General features: G+C 39.6%; 1 protein-coding gene across 1 annotated transcript in view; it reads left to right on the top strand.

The window, feature by feature from the left end:
• LOC140693508 (uncharacterized) overlaps positions 1 to 14032 on the top strand; it is a 234737-nt gene that overhangs the window by 98994 nt on the left and 121711 nt on the right. Inside the window, exon 12 of the mRNA XM_072957326.1 lies at positions 10425 to 10551. The gene's annotated coding sequence lies outside the window, so the exon portion shown is untranslated. The remainder of the gene's footprint in view (positions 1 to 10424; positions 10552 to 14032) is intronic.

Raw genomic sequence — 14032 nt, 5'->3', positions numbered from 1 at the left:
GCTGCTGAAGGGAGTAAGAGGTGGCAACTGCTAGGGTCACTGAAGAGAGAGACAAAAACAGATTAAAGCCGAGAAACTGAGTGCTAATACCCTCAAAGGAGAAAGAATCCCTTAGTTTTTTGAGCCACTTAGCCTAAGAGAACGAAAATCATGTGGATCCAAAGCTCTTGAGCATATGAGTATTGTGGGTGGGAGGGTTTCATCAGAAAAGGGTTGAGAAAAGGCCTTTTGGTTTCCTTTTACGTTTCCAGTAAGGATGAGGCGCAGAAGAAAAACCACCCGTTTCACAGTAGAAGGTGCTGTTTTGTGCGAAACTGTCCGAAGGTTGGAAACCATTCATCAGTGGTGCTGGCAAAAGAAGAGACTTCTGGATTGGGTGGGGCACTTGCTGTGACTTCCAGGTGACCTGCTGGCTGGGGGCTGTGAGGCGGGCAGTAGGTTTGTAGTGTGACCTGGGTATAATCCCTGGCATTGAGGCTGCTGATCTGACTAGCAGAGCTGGGCAGACACCGTCCTAACGGGGCTGCTCGGGATGAGGCCTGGGACACCTGCCATGCTGAGGGCGAGAGGAGAGCTCCCCTGAGGTTGTGTCCCTGTGAAGATTAGAAACGTCGTCCTGCAGGGGAGGAAGAGCCTCTGAGCAGCGGGCCGGATGCACAGGCAAGACCAGCCTGAGCACGGAGATTTCAGGAAGCCGGAATTCATACAGGCCCGAACAGCCTTGTTCCTGAGAAACTGGAGGGAAAAGATGCTGCAAATGCAGGCTAAGTTCAGACACTATTGTGTGTCATGAGTGATAGGAAAAGACTGTTCAGGCAGCCACGAGAGAACCCTGTGGTTGTCCCAGTTGGGCGTCACACAGGAGGGAGGAGCAGAGTTATATACTTTGCCACTTATTAGCTGTGTGACTTTGAGCAATATCACCCCACTTCTCTCTATATATATCTACATCTGTAAAGAGACACAGTGACAAGCTCGTGTCATCAGAATGCTTTGTTTAGCTCTGATCCTCTTTGTCCAGTCCTGTCAGTGCTGCCCTGCAAGGTTCTGCAGCGGCTGCTCTTGCCCTGTGATGGGAGGGCATAAAAGGGCATTGTAGCACCCGAGGGCAGAAAGGGGTTGCTTTAAAAGCAGACATGTAGCGTCCTGCAGCTGCAGACCTGCAGGCAGTTTGGTTCATGGTCCTGGAGAGGACTTTGGAGGCCTTAGCGTCGTCTTAAGACTTGTTTTCCCTTGGGGACCTGATTTGCCTTTGCAGATTAATGTTGAAGATTTGGGCTTCTGGCAAAGCTGTTTTCAGAGATGGGTATATACATAAAATATCATATAAAATAAAATGATTTATTTAACGTGAGCGACTTTGCAGCTGTTGGGAAGAGCTGTGTTGGCCTGGTCTCCACGGAGGACACCAAGGGTCAGCAGAGCGTGCGGGAGGGAAGGCAGCCTGCAGTGCTTCTGCGGGGGGTTCTCCCCAGCATGGTGCTCTGCTGAGTTGACTCTTCTCTGAGTTTGGTTGCCAGAGGAGCAGACAGCAAAGTAATGAGTTCTGGAGGGATTGTATAATGACAGGAAGAAATAGGAACCTGGAGATTTTCTGGACTAAAACACGCTTTTGGTTCCTGATTCAGTGTGTTCCATTACAGAATTGATGAGTTGTGTCTATTCTGGGACTTCATTGAAATAAACGTTCAGCCTAAATGTTAAGGGCTTTGGTTTATTTGGCTGGAGGACTCGAGCCGGGATGACAGCCTCTCAGATCACTCTGAGGGACTGCTCCCAAGAGGTAGTGGAGGAGCTAGGATAAATAGAATCTTTACAACAAAGATCAGGTAATTGGAACAATAAAATATTGCTTGTTATCTAAAGAAAACCAGATATCTCAAGTTCAAGTATTTAGTGGCTTTCTATGTATGGTGGGAAGCAAACATTTGGGTCATTGAATTCATTCCTTTGGCAAGCACCTGGCTATCTAGGGCCAGTATCCTGTCCTTTCTTGCACTGAGTCTGCTCAGAGGGCACCACTGTGAGTGGCTGAGAGGCCGGGCTGTAGGCATGAACTCGCTGGGGGTTGGCAGCAGCCGCTGATGATTTGGATTCAGCATTCTTTGTTTACTGACATGGTTGCAGTATTTTCATGCACATTGTAGTATTTTCATTCACAGTGTTCCCCCTTGGTCCTAAATTCGACCAATATTTTGAGAGACATTTCATGACCAATTTTGTCCCACGGTGCTAGGATGGCTCATTCCTAGTTCAGGTGAAGAATCTTCTGAGTTGCCATTCAAGGTGTTAGTTTTTTTTATCAGGCCCTGTTGATACTAAAAGTTCTCTGGATCACCTGTCTTACTACTCTATTATGATCCAGGAAGTGTTTACCCATCTTTGCTCATTCCCATACCTAGAATCACACTATTATATTTATTTTATTCAGGGTTATAAATTTTATCTGTTTCTTCAAGATGTTTAGCCATCATCCATCTTGTGGGCCTAGTTACACATTGGGAAATGTAACAGACAACAATTTTATAAAATAGACAGGATATAAGTAATACAGCTAGTAACGTTAATAAAGTCACGAGTAAGAATTTAATAGTCGAGAAGTTGTATTTTTGGGTTAAAATTTTGCTTGTGTTTCTGAGTTTGATCCTATGAGAAAGTTCATATTTATGGTCAGGGTCAGAGCAGGTATTAATTGGCCAGTTGAAATCTCCCACCTTGTAAGATCAACAGTGGCCTAAACAGAACTATAAATTCTTTTTAGAATAACGTTTCTGAGGGCTATCTAGTTAGAGCCTTGTATTAGGGAAACCCACCAAGGTAACACAGAAGTACTAGACATAGGTAATTTATCATAAACTTAACAATTGGAGTAGTTCATAATCAAAGGTTGGAGAAATTATCAAAGTAATTGGTATACAGTCCTGGTCCGGTGTCTTGGGTCAGCAGTCTAGCTCAGATGTCGTCTTCTTCTCATCCTGGTATGGAAGCTTTTTCTCCATTTGGGCATTGTTTTAAGGTGAGCAGCGCTCTATAGGCCAGTGCACTGCAGGGGCTGTTTCAGATAGGAAATGAATCCGAGACTCCGTTTCCTTCAGCTTTGGTGTGTATGGTCTAGTTAAGAGTATCTGAAAAAGGGTCTTTCCATTCAGGTTGGAGACAGTTCTTTAAGTCATGCCTGTTGCAGTATGTATAATCCCCTGGCTGCAGGTCATGGGGCATTGGAATTTTACCCAAGGATAGATTACTGAGCTTCAGAATCAAACCTAGAGTATTCTTTTCATAATTCAATTAAACTGTACAGCAGTGTGACATAACAGCAAGGAATGATCTGGGAAGTGTCTTAGTAAATATGGACCTCAATTAACAAAACTAGAATTTAATATCGACTAAAATATAATTTTTTTCTCTCTAAAGTTACCCTCAGTTTTCTCAAATATAGCCAAATCAAGATTAATTTCTTTACAAATTAAATCTGATTATTTGATCATATAGGCTTTTTAAATTGACTGTGTTGGAAGTTTTAATACGGAGTCTCAGGGTAGAATGTTAATAAGGTTTTCTAAGGCCAAGAAAGCCACGTCAAGGCTTTTCATGGATTTTTGCCTTACAGATTTAGGTAAATTCTTTTCTCTTTAAAATCCTTAAAATACCTTTATACTCCTATATCTCTTAGGAGATGATCTCCCTAATTTGTCTGATAGAGCCACTGGGGACCTAAGTATTTTTAGTCTTTTGAGGGATCAGATAGAGAGAAAAGATAACTGTTCCAAGTCTGTATACATAGTTATAATTTATCAAATTGCTGTGAACCATAACTAGCTTAAGGAGAAGAGATTCTTTATGTCTGGGAAACAGGTTAAAAGGCAGTAGTATTTCAAACAATATCAAAAATTATAACCATATTCAGCTGGTTAATCAGTCCCATGTAACTAATTCTTTTAATGAGAGTTTTCATTAGAACTTTAAAATGTCTTACCCAGTTTAGTTCAGTGCTGTAGTTTGAAATTTATTAGAAATCAGTAAATCTCCTTGAAGAGAAAGCATTTTGCAAAACCATCAGAAGAAAACAATTAACTGTCTATAAATGACAAAAGATTTAAAAGCATGGTTAAACACCGTTACACTATAATCAATAAAGAAACCTGTTCACTATACCCATAATTATCACTGGTAACATTTCAGATAAACCAGAATTTTAGGGAGTCCATATAATTTCTACAATACCTATATTAATAATATTTCTCATTCAATATAACCTTAGAAGTTTTATGATTCATTTGACAATTCCATGTTATTTAAAATGCCAAATGAAACTTTATAGTTAAAAATCTCTCTTTGGGATGTTTCAGGGGCCTTCTGTAGCATCCCAAACTTAACTGGAGATTAAAATAATTTTAATTAATTAAATTAATTTTTATTTAATTAATTAGAATTTTATATTTGGGGAGCTTTGTGAAAGATTTCAGAACACTTGATCAGATAAACATATAGATCACTGTAAAGTAGTACTAATTCATTAACAAGAAAATACGTCAAAAGTAAAGGCAGAACAGATCAGCTAAGTGGTATAAGAAGTTTTACAATCTGTTACTGAAGGTGGATTAATATTTTAAGAAAATTTTTTCCTCTTAACAGAGAGAAAACCAAATCTAATCTTGTTCCAGCTAACTTCTAAGATTCATTTACGTTGCCCAATTTGATTCTAAACTTAGCCAATTCTGACCACGTACAAAACTTTCCTCAGGGTTCCTTTTCCACAAGCCTTCCACAGCTTTCTATACTTATATTAGTGTGTCCCTTATTTTGTCTTCCATTCAGAGGTAACCAGCTTCAGGAGAAAGTCACTATTTTTCATTAACAAAGTATTATTCCATTCTTACATCTTCCTTTACGCATTTATATTACTTTCCTAGGATACTGAGATCATTCCCTTACTAATAGAGACTATTTCTGTGTGACACCAACCATTTATTAATATTTCTAAACACCTTTAGTTTCACTGTAAGAGGAAGTTAAATGTTAAGTAATTCATATTTCAATCTTATTTTATCTGAAAATGGCATAGATATTTAATAAAATCTTGTCATTTAACTTAATTTAGCACAACTCTAGAATTTAAAGATATCAAACATTTAGAGATTATTTTAAGCATACATTTTAAAAATATATTTTAAATATTTACCCAAAGCTCTCATCTCATTTGCATTTAATTTACTTAAAATTTTACCACAGCACATTACTTTTATTTTTTTTTGACAAATCTGCAACAGATATAACAGGATCTTATTTGACTTTCATTAAACCTAGGTACAGTAAAGGTATTATAGTTAAGATGGATGATTTTAAAGATGTCTACATTTATTAGAACATACTTAAACTAAACAATATCAAATATTACCTTAATATTGAATATTTTCCAATTCACATGACACTGAAAGTCAATTTGTTAAGTTTTTATTTTAAAAATACTTAATTTTTAAGCTCTTATATTTTTACATCAATTAAGCAGAGCTCTTTGACTTCGAAATTTTTTTTTTTAGCAGTAGAAATATCTCACTTCTATAATCTGTATGCAGGCTTATAAACAGACAAAAGCTAGAGATCTCATAGCTTCACTTTAAAACTTACTTATATTTATAATAATAGTTGGAGTAAGCTGAATTTGCTTGCTCAAATCACTAAGGCTTACTATTTATGAAACAGATAATTAAGATTTCCTCACAAAGTCTGAAGGACCCGTCAGAGTTCTGAGTTCTAAAATGCCAAAAATTTCATGGCCTCAAGTTTTATTTCGTTGAGCTAATTAGGCTCAGTCCTAGGTCACTGTTTGTTGTATTTATATTTCTGATCTGCAAGACAAAGACACTCTCTTCCAGGTCCCCAGATAAATGCTCTGTCACCCAGACCCAATTTTATCTCCTTAATTGGCATTTTTGTATCAGTGAGAAGAGCTGTAAACAAAGAATTCCATGTTTTAAAACTAAGGTTTTCTTTATTTTGTCTTCCAAAGCTTGCATAAGACATTTATTAAGGTCTCTTTTCCTTGAGTTATAAGTTAAACCCAGGGTAAACCTATTTTTTTTTTTTAGCTACTCAAATTACTTTTTAGATTTACGTTATATTGGACGTCTCAAGTAACTATATTGGTTTCCTTTAATTTGTTCAATTAATATTTTCAGAGGGATAGACATGTGCCCAGCCTTATAATACCAAGAAGGGGAAGCGTTTTTCCACTGAAACATATCTATCCCACAACATAAGCAAAAGGTTTATATAAAGACCATCTAAATATACCAATTTCACAAACTTTTATCTCAATTTTATTAAATCTTATACCTTTAATTTTTATATTTATTAAGTTTAATCAATAATTCTTATTTCTAGAAGGAGTGACAGAAACCTTTTTTTTTGTGGGTGTACATTGTATATAATTTTATAGAAGTCTCTAGGATGCCCAAGTTTCAGCCAAAGAGCTTAGGCCCTTCTCGATTTTTAATTTCATTAATTGGTCTGTTGTCCCAATCCTTGATCAAGTATTTCAGTCTACATATAAATATATGTTAAACTGTGGTAAATAAAACGGACTTGTTTGAACTTTAATGTTGGGGGGGAGTAGGTGAACTCTTTGGCCCTTTTTTTTTAACTTTACGTAGTGTAGTATCAAAACCCTGTATGTAAATCCAAAAATGTCCATTTTATTTATCTCATTCAAAATAACCATATAAAAATATTTATCCTTTTGGGATAAGCCACTTATCTGTTTTTTTGACATTTTTACAATCCTTTTTCCAGTTATTCAACCTAATTAACATTAATTATACTAAGTTTTTATTAGCATCTCTAGAAACATTTATCAGAAAGGAAAAACAAAAATGTAGCTTTTCAAACCAGTTATATTTTTATATCTGAGTTCTTAGGTTAACCATTAGATATATTTTTCTGCATTTAAACTTTATTTTAATAGGTACCAATAAAACAGCCGTTTATAATGAGATCTCTTTAAACTTTCACCAATTAAAAAGTTTTTCCAAATTAAAAAATCCATCATATGGCCATCAATTTATATATATATAAATATATATATATATATATATATATATATATATATATATATATATATATATAGTGATTTTAAACCAATAAGATGAAGAGGCCCTTCCACATGAGAGTCGGGGTGTTGCCTAAATAAAATTCAAAGGTTTACTCTCCAAAAGCTTAAAGCCTTCGTGGTCCAGGCTGATGCAACAAAGTTTAAGATGGCAAAATATCTGAAAATTGGTACAATCAAAGAATTGCTTAGAATCCCAATTTATTTGCGTGGCCACCGTATGTACACAATACTTGAACTTTTGTATGGCAGAGTCCAAGGTTTCCTTTAAAAACTAAACTAAACATATATATACTTACATGCACACACTTAAAACATCCAGAGAAAGATAAAACGTTTACATTTCAAGGACACAGGAAGAGAAATCCAAGTTCCCACTAAAGGGGATTTTGTTTTTACAAGTTCAGAATGCCAAAAAATGTTTTTATCAGGCCTGGTTATTTCCAGAGTGAGTTTTTTTTTTTCTTATTCCCGATTAATGTTGTAAGTTTTGTATGTACATAAATCTGGCTGGGGTTTTACTTGGAGACTGGCAATCTGTCATTTCTTTTTCTTTTCTTTTCTGTTCTTTATTTTTTTTTTTGAAAGTTCTATTCCCCATTGTAAGGTCGGGTTCTCAGAATAAATTTGCTAGTAAGATTTCCCACAGGGACAACTCTGTGGCATGAAGTCTTTGTGTCTACCACTCCTGGAAGATTCCCTGTCACCCGAGAATGCTGTTACCAGCCAGGAGGATGGTCCAAAATTTGGAGTTGAAAGTTTCCTCATAAGAGTTTTACTTTTATCCTGAAAAATTCAATGGAGGTAACCAAATTGAGGAAAACATTAGACCAGCCTCTTACCTAACCACTCAGTCCTGAACCCAGTGTCTTTCAACTTGGACCCACTCGGGATGTCTCCACTGGGTGGGTAATTCACCTCAGTTTCTTTCAACTGGAGGGCCACGTACCTGGATACACCGCCAGATAAAACTTAGGATCATCAACCAATATGTGAGATCTGAGAACCAGGAGAGACTCAGCCAAATTCATCTGGACCCCCCGAGGAGGCGGATGAGCACAAAGGGCCACTGCTGGTACCAAGGCTCTGGTTACTTGGAGAGTTCAGGTGGAGAGAAATCTGCTGTGGTGCTTCATGGTGTCCAAAACTGTTGACTGAAATAAACGTGCAGCCTAAAAGTTAAGAGTTATGTTTCATTTGGCGGGAGGACTCGAGCCAGGATGACCGTCTCTCAGAACTCTCTGAGGGACTGCTCCCAAGAGGTTGAGGAAGAGCTAGGATATATAGGAGCTTTACAACAAAGACCAGGTTGTTGGAACAATAAAAGATTACTTGTTATCTAAAGAAAGCCAGGTATCTCAAGTTCAAGAATTTAGTGATTTTGTATGAATGGGAGGAAGCAAATATTAGGACTCACTGAATTCATTTTTTAGACAAGCACCTAGCTATCTCGGGCCAGTAGCCCGTCCTTTCTTATTCTGAGTCTGCTCAGAGGGCACCATTGTGAGTTGCTGCAGTGGCTGGGCTGCAGGCCTGTCCTCGCCGGGGAGTGGCGGAAGCCTTTAATGACTTGGTATCAGTATTCTTTGTTTACTGACATGGTTGCAGTATTCTCATTCACATTGTAGTTTTTCGTTCACAGACCGAATATGGATCATCTGCAAACTTGGAAAGCAACCGAGATGGAATTACTGCAGATACCTTCTGCTTTAATAAGCCGTGTGCAAACATAAACACGGAGGAAGCATACACTTGGATTTGGAGGTGTAGGAAAGGGATCCTGCACATTGCAGGAGAACGCAATGCAGAATTCCTTAAGTCCAACTTTCTTTACTGTAGTGGTTTCTGAGAACAGTTTATGGTAATTAAACAACATTGACAAACGGTGGCACACATTGCTTTTAAGGGATGGCCGGCTGCAAACTTTTATATTGGACAGGTGGAATTCATAGGCAAGTGGTCAGGTGGATGGGAGAGAGATGGAGCCAAGGCCTGGGCCCAGATTCCGGTTTAAATTGCCATTTCTTCACCATAGGGCCTTGGAATAGAATGCATACTCTCAACCTGTTGGTGAATCTGTGAAATGGGCATGATAATATTCATTTCTTCCTGGGATTGTTGTAAGATCTAAAGAGTATTATAGCACACATGAAGCATTTAACACCCTGGCACTTAGCAGTGTTCACTGTGTGGGGCCGCCCCGCTTAGCGTGCGTCAGAGCCGTAAAGGCAGCATTTGTCTGTTGAGGATGCACTTGTAGCCCCTTGGCTAGGTTGTGAATTTGTTGATTTCCTTTAATACTTGTAACTCTGTGTGACATGGGCAGTTATTTTCATGGACAGATGAGGAATCTCAGGGTAAAGAAGACTGTGTAATTTGCCCAAGGTCAGACCATAATTTTGGGTGCAGGGGCCTCAGTTCAGCATGGGCCCCTGGGCCTTCTGCTCTCTCCGTTCAGCACCAGAGCCAGATATGGAGTTGGCTGTTTCCCTGCCCAGAATATCCGGCAGGACCCAAGACACACCTGGCCCTGTGCTGCTTGAGCAAAAACTCCGGAGGAGAGGGAGTTACAAAAGGGATAAACATAAAAACAGACGACAGCAAACTGTGATCAGCTCTGAGAAGGAAAGGAACACGTCTCGCCGTGCAGAGCTGGGAGCTTTCCCGTCTGGGCTGCTCTGGGGGTGTTCATCTCAGCTAAACAAGTTCTGCTGTTGCAGCAAGGCAGGAAGGCAGGGCGCATGTGGGCAGGTAGACAGGGCCTCATTGATCGTACTCATTCCCCATTAAGCGGCAGCTTTCACGGGCACTTACCTAGTAAACATTGGCCATAATCTTCACGCAATTTGCTTGGTAGTTTTATTGACCCCAGCTTTGAGATGAGGTCATTGAAGCTGGGGAGTTTGTTGCATGCCCGTGATTACCTTGCAAATACCCCCACTGGTCTTTCAACCTAGACTGGTGTGGCTGTCATGCCCCATCCCTGTGAATGGCATCGTGTAGCTTCTCCCAAGTGGCCCAAGTGACTGACATTGATATGCTTAATTCGTAGGAAATGGTATGTGGCAATAAGAGAAAAAGATAGTAAGAAATTGTTTGGAAAACAAGAAAAAAACCTATTCTTCCCCAGCTGGGGGAGCGTAACCTGTATCACCCACCCTAATCACTGCCTGTCACCTCCTCCCTGAGGATTCTGTGTTCAGAAGCCACTCTGAGCCTTGGGAGAACATTTTTCCTCATGACACTTTTGACTAGGACCCGCGACATCTCTGTCCCTGGTTAACACTCTCTTCAAAGCCGTTTAAATTTTTTGCAGGTTCCTCCACTCTGATGTAAGAATACCCTGTATAACTTCTTGATGCAGCTCCTTAATGAAGATCTTGTGATGGAAACCTAGCCAAAACTGGGATGTATGCACATAGTGACTGCAACTTCAGCACATTGTGAGTTCATAATCAGAGGGGTGGGTGACTCAGGAAAGGCTTTTTTAAGGTAACAAGGGGAAAGTGAAAGGACACTTGCTGTGTGAGACAGAAACATCTCGGTCACAGCCAGCAAGACACCTGTGTTCATGATGGGGTGTGGCGAGTGCAGAGTTCTCACAAAGAAAGAAGTGATGTGATGGGAGGGAGGAGAGTTGGGTAATTTATTGGGGAGGAAAAAAGTGGGCTGAACATTTCCTGGTTGAACAAGAGGATTGTGACATGACGTGCTTGTATTTTGGAGAGAAGGGTTTTGTGGGGACAGGCCTAGGAGTACGCTGTATGGCTGGGGAGTCAGCACAACAGAGAAACACAGAGAACCGGGCAGACCCCAAGGCCCAAGCTGGGGGAGAGGCTGCCCGCAAATTGGAACCCTGGAAGCTGGTTCTGTCCCTTAGCTGGGGCCTCAGACGTCACTTCACAGCCCAGTCCTGTTGATACAAGAATAAAAAACGTTGGGCATGAGAAGGGCTGTGTCCCAGGCTTTCGTTGAGCCCCTGGGATGTGCCCCACCAGATTTTGTTCTTTGACTTCATGCAGTAAAGAATTCAAGAGCAAGCCAGTGTTGAGTAAAGGTATATATATTCAGACAGATACATTGAAATGCAAGAGAAACGTCACGAGGTGTGGGGGTTTCATGCACAGATTAGAAGTAGGTACACACCCCACAGACAGAAGGTCTGTCTTCTCCAAAGAGGGACAGAGAGTGGTGACCGCGAGGTGGCGCTGTGTTGCTTGTTTTCTTGGGCTTGGTGGTTTCATATGCTAATAAGTAGAAGGACCAGCCTTAGGGCAAGGGGCAAGGATTCCCAGGGAGTTGGCCATTTCCCACCCTTTGACCTTTTGTGGCTATCATTGGGACTGCCATGGTGCCTGGGGCATGTTATTCACCAGGTTACTATTACAATGGATGTTTATTGAATCTCAAGATCTGCTAGAAGTTAAATCTCTTCATCCTGAGCCTCAAGGCCTATTGGGGGTTGAATCCTTCACCATTTTGATGTCAATTGCTGCGGCCTTCCTTGAATGGCTGTGCTCTTCCCCCTTCCATCCTGTATCACTGTGATGACACAAAGACAGCAAAGGCCGGGCCCTAACCGTGCTCCTGCATTTAACGGCAGGAGGTGTGGTGTGGGCTTATGATGACTCTGAGTGGTGAGAAGGATGTTTCAGATTTTCCCACGTGAGACATGGCGACTTACCAGCAGCCTCCCCAGATTTATCTCACGGGCATTATCGCTTGTGTTGTTATGGAAACAAAAGGCCAGCCAAGAAATAAGAATCACACAGAGGGTTGGAGTACTGAGATTTATTACGCTGGCGGGCTCAGAGGGGTTTCTTTTCCAAAGCTCTGAGCACCTCCAAGACGTGCACATGAGGTTTTATAGGGTTAATTACAAGTATGGGGCTAATACCCAATAAGGCTCAAACAACAAAAAGCAAGGAATCAGTACACTGAAGCTTATCAATTTGGAACAGATCACGTTACTGACAACTGTTGACCTTGGATTTTCGGGTTAGCTTATTAGCCCAGTAAACTGACACTAAACTTCAGATTTACCAGGTAGCCCAGCAAAACTTAGATCAGGAAACCGACACTTATCACACTTTGATTTGTGACTTAGCTTGTTAGGCCAGCTGTGGTTTTCCTTCAGTGTCACTTATCTTTTGAATTTTTCTTTTTTTCTTTTTTTTAATATTTAATCCAAATTTAATATCAGGGTTCTTTGGGAAAGAAATTTCTCTTTTTCTTTTCTTTGGTGATCTTTTAGGGGGGCAGTTAATTAGATGTATTTACCTGTTAGTGGAAGCCCTGGGGCTTCAACCCAGGACCCCGTGCACGCTAAGCACATGCTCTACCACCCGCCCCATCATCTTTTCTTTTTGGTTTCGCTGCCAAGAATCCTACAGCTGAATTTCTAGTCAGCCTTAACACTTGCCCTGACTTCATGGAATCCATTTTTATGAGTTTACTTCCCCCTGGTTTCATTTAAGTATTGAATCTCCATTTTCTCTTCACTCTCCGTTTTGCCTTTTGTTGTTATGGTTGTTAAGCTGTGTTTAACAGAATTGTTTAAATTCTCTTTTAGCAAGAGGCTGAATGTAAATAAATATGTAAGCAAACAGCACAATTAAATGCTTTTATACATTCTGAGCTGTTTAGTAGTAACTTAAAAACCGAATTGAATATTAAAGTGATAGCATTTTAAAAATATTTTTTAATTTTTCATAAAAATATAGCTGATTTAAAATATGATATTAGTTTCAGGTGTACAATAGATGCTCCATTTATAGTTACTGTAAAACATTGTCTGTATTCCCTGTGTTGTAAGATACATCCCTCTAGCGTGTTTACATTACATGTTGCAGTTTGTATAAGAAAGTTGGGTAACGCAGAGTCTGGAACGTGGCTGTGTATGACTCAGGTTCACGCTCACCCTGCCTGTCAGAGCTCAGGCCTTCACTCCTTTCTGCAGGGGAGCGAGTGGAGGCAGCTCTCATCAGCGCTGTCACCACCCTCTGAGTGGCAGTGACAGCAGTGACTGTGTGTGGACGTGCAAATTGTTTTTCCAAGAGCTTTATATGCGTTTCTGCATTTAATAATTAAAGCCCTCCTGTGAGGAAGCGTTTTAAGTTTTTAATGCATAATACATTTTATTTTGATATTGATAGATTTCAAACCTCTGGAAAATTTACAGGAGTAGTACAATAAACGCTTAGATACAGTTCACTTTAAAGGGCACTATTTGGCTTTCTGTGTCTGGCTTATTTTAGCATAAAGTTTCAAGGTTCATCCATAATTGTAGCCTGAATCAGTACTTTATTCTTTTTGCTTGATAATATCCTTTTCCTTTGTTTTCGTTTTTGGTCTATTTAAAAATATTTTCATTGAAGTCTTGTTAGTTTATAATTTTGTGTTAGTTTCTTGTGTACTGCACAACACTTCAGCTAAATAGGAACCTACCTGTATTCATTTTCATCCTCTTTTTAAACATAAGTTACTATAAGATATTAAATATATTCTCCTGTGCTATACAGTATAAACTTGCTGTTTATTCTTTACATACTCAGTATCTGCAAATCTTGAACTCCCAGTTTATTCCTTCCCACACCCTCTCCCCACTGGTAACCATAGTTTGGTTTCTATGTCTCTGTGTCTGTTTCTGTTCTGTAGATAAGTTTATTTTTTTTGTTTCTTTCTATTTTTTTTTTTTTAGAGTCCACATGTGAGCAATCTCATATGGTATTTTCCTTTCTCTTTCTGGCTTACTTCACTTAGAATGACATTCTCCAGGTCCATTGATGTTGCTGCCAATGTCATTATTTTATTATTATTTTATGGCTGAATAGTAGTCTATTGGACAAATATGCTACAACCTCTTTATCCAGTCATCTCTCAGTGGACATTTCGGTTGCTTCCATGTCTTGATATTGTAAATAG

Source organism: Vicugna pacos, unplaced genomic scaffold, assembly GCF_048564905.1.
Source record: "Vicugna pacos unplaced genomic scaffold, VicPac4 scaffold_19, whole genome shotgun sequence".
NCBI classification, from domain to species: domain Eukaryota; kingdom Metazoa; phylum Chordata; class Mammalia; order Artiodactyla; family Camelidae; genus Vicugna; species Vicugna pacos.
The sequence above is the reverse complement of the archived record's forward strand: the minus strand, read 5'-3'. Positions and strand labels throughout refer to the sequence as shown.